Here is a 3134-nt window from a genome sequence, read left to right on the forward strand (position 1 = left end):
AAACATTTACCTCAATCCTAAAGGTAACCCGAACCTCAACCCTAATGTAACACTTACTGTAACTTTACTCTTAATTACAGTTTAAACCCTATTTAGAAATACACAAACGCAATTGTAATGGTAATAGCCCAAACCTCTACTAACGCCTGACTGCACTGGCAACTCTTAGTGCAACCCTAAAAATGCACTGAGACCCTGCATATCCAGACCCTACTCTTACACTGTAGCTCTGCTGCCCCCTGCCCTCTCTCTCCTGTTTCCCTGGCACCATTTCCAATCTAGGAATCTGCAGCTGCAGGACTTGACAGCTCAAGGAAGGTCAGCCCTCAGACCACTGCACGCTGGGACCAGCACGGAGCGGCTCTGTGACGGGTACGGTAGAGCCTGTGGATTGTACCGACAGCCGCACTCGGTGAGTTTCCCAGAGCCGCTGAGCTCGCAGGCTTCCCCGCCTGCCCCAGCTGTGCCCTGATCTCCAAACTCCTTTGCATCATCGTGTCTCGCAGCCCCAGGCATCTTGGTACGGTGCTGCCGGTAAGAGCAATGTGCACAGGGTGCAGCACCTGCATGTACGGGACGGAGCCTTCATTATTGTATTGTGCTCAACAGGTGGCGGCAGAGAACTGCGGTGCTCCTGAACGGTGCCTGAACTGCATGGAGATCTGTGGCTCCTCATGAAGTCAGCAAGACATGGATATCTGGATTTCCTGGAATGCCTCGGAACCCAACTTGTCTGTCTGGTAACTGGTCGCCCATACAGGTACGGGCAATGTACACCCACCAGTGCTTACCCATTCCATAGCGTGGCTCAACATAGTCCTCCCAGAGCTTGTAACGGCGCTTAAGGGTTCCCAGATGGCTGCCTGTCCTTTTCTTCCTGAGATCTCCTTGCCTCTGCCTCTTCCTNTTTCAAACTTTTACCCCTAAAATCCCCAGTTTTAACCCCCAAATCCCTCTCTTTAAACTCCAAAACTCCCATTTCTGATCACAAAAATCCCCATGTTTAACCCCAAATTCCCAGTTTTTAACCAAAATCCCAACTTTTCACCCCTTATTGCTGGACGTTTTTGTACTCATTTTTCTTTCCTTTATCCCAGTATGGGAACTGTCAGGTCCCAGCCTGAGCCAGTGATTGTGCACCTGGTGAGGGGTGTAGCCAGCCCTGCCAGCACAGGTGGGAGCCGTTCAGCTGTGGGATTGGAGGGGTGGAGCCTGGCTGCATCCCTCCCTGGGCTCATTTAAGGGCTGGCAGCCGCAAGGGCAGCATCTTTAGCTGGATACTTCCTCCTTTGGAGTGTGGAATGTGCCCTGGTCCTCAGAAAGGAGTAAGTAATTTTTTTTTTTATTTTGGGGCTGGGGTCTCTGCCATTCTTGGGGGATATGAAACTGCTTTTAAGCAGCTGTATCTGCTGTGCGTGTCCCTACGATGCCATTCAGTTTTCTAAAGAAGATGAAGGTGTTATCTCCCTTTCTTGGACCTGGTGATGGAGGGACTGATGTACCTTCTTTCCTTTCACTACAGCCTCATTTCTAGAATGCTTCAATTAATCCCGAGGTAATGCTGGTCAGCTCACCGAGCCTTGCAGCTCTGGGAATGCCTAGAGCTGCTGCCCTGTTCCACAAAGGTGTTCTGCATTCTCAAGATCCTGTTTGCACCAGTACTTCTAACCTTGCTTCCTTCTGCTGGAGCCTCTATTCTGTCATTCATGGTTCTCACCTTGCAATCTCTGTTCTCGGGTTCTGAACTCAGTTTCTCTGCTCCCACATTGTCCCAGCCCACTTTGTGACTGCAGTGAATTTTGTCAGTGAATTCCACCCATGCAGAGAGTTGTTTAAGGCTGTTCTGTGCATCATGATCATGTATTATATGATGTTCTGTGTCTCTCTTGATCTCATCCCGTCACCCAACTCAGTGGGGTTGAAGGATTGCCGGGGCTCCTCTAATTAATGGCTTAAGCACTGGGAAATCTACGAGAGCAGGTAATGGAACATCATGAGCCCGTTGTTTGTGCATTGCTTGTATGTAGGCAGCTTTAGCGATGGCCGTGGGAGGCTCATGAAATGGGGGTTACAAGGGGCTCACCTCATTCCGTGGGGTCTGTTCTCCCAGCCCCGTAAGCAACATGGCCGGTGATAGAGTGAGGTGCTTTGGCCGGGTCCTAAGCTGAAGAAAACTCCTGGACCCCAATAGCCCTTGGTTTCATCCTCACTCAGTATAATACAGTCTCCACCACTTGAGCATGCTGACTACAGATGTTCTGTTCTTGTTTTGCCTGGTTCTCTCCCGTATCTCCCTTACAAAACTGTCAATGCTAATGGATCTCAGCGCATAGTCATCGGAGCACATCGTGGCTGACCACCACAGGGTCCTATGGTTCTTGGTGTTTTAACAGCAGATCTGCCTTTGTTTTTACAGAAAAGAAGGGATTGTTCTCTTCTGAACCGCTGTAGTTGGGATCACCCCAGGTATCTCAATCCCAGTTGCCAGGGGATGCCATTAGTTCTCTAATCTGTACGATACCTGAACCCCCCAACCCTCTTTCTCCCATCCCCTAACCCCCATTAAATAGCTAGCCCTGCAGCTGTGGGACCCGATGGTGTGACAAAGCGAGGCCTCTGGTCTGCCGAACACTGGGACCGGCACAGAGGGGCCCTGTGACCATTGTGGATCATAATGACAGCTGCACTCAGTGAATTTCCCAGAGCTGCTCAGCACATGGAATTCCCCGCCTGCCCCAGCTGTGCCCTGATCTCCAAACTCCTTTGCATCATCGTGTCTCGCAGCCCCAGGCATCTTGGTACGGTGCTGCCGGTAAGAGCAATGTGCACAGAGTGCAGCACCTGCATGTATGGGACGGAGCCTTCATTATTGTATTGTGCTCAACAGGTGGCGGCAGAGAACTGCGGTGCTCCTGAACGGTGCCTGAACTGCATGGAGATCTGTGGCTCCTCATGAAGTCAGCAAGACATGGAAATCTGGATTTCCTGGAATGCCTCGGAACCCAACTTGTCTGTCTGGTAACTGGTCGCCCATACAGGTACGGGCAATGTACACCCACCAGTGCTTACCCATTCCATAGCGTGGCTCAACATAGTCCTCCCAGAGCTTGTAACGGCGCTTAAGGGTTCCCAGA

General features: G+C 50.9%; 2 long non-coding RNA genes across 2 annotated transcripts in view; both read left to right on the top strand.

Moving 5' to 3' along the window:
* Positions 7–900, top strand: LOC110388765. The gene is made up of 3 exons (XR_002432976.1): positions 7–412; positions 507–534; positions 610–900. It is a non-coding gene; the product is annotated as an uncharacterized LOC110388765 (long non-coding RNA).
* LOC110388766 overlaps positions 914–3134 on the top strand; it is a 10101-nt gene continuing 7880 nt past the window's right edge. The window contains exons 1-3 of the long non-coding RNA XR_002432977.1: positions 914–2466; positions 2571–2812; positions 2888–3038. This is a non-coding gene — a long non-coding RNA (uncharacterized LOC110388766). The remainder of the gene's footprint in view (positions 2467–2570; positions 2813–2887; positions 3039–3134) is intronic.

Source organism: Numida meleagris, chromosome 27, assembly GCF_002078875.1.
Source record: "Numida meleagris isolate 19003 breed g44 Domestic line chromosome 27, NumMel1.0, whole genome shotgun sequence".
Classification (NCBI taxonomy): domain Eukaryota; kingdom Metazoa; phylum Chordata; class Aves; order Galliformes; family Numididae; genus Numida; species Numida meleagris.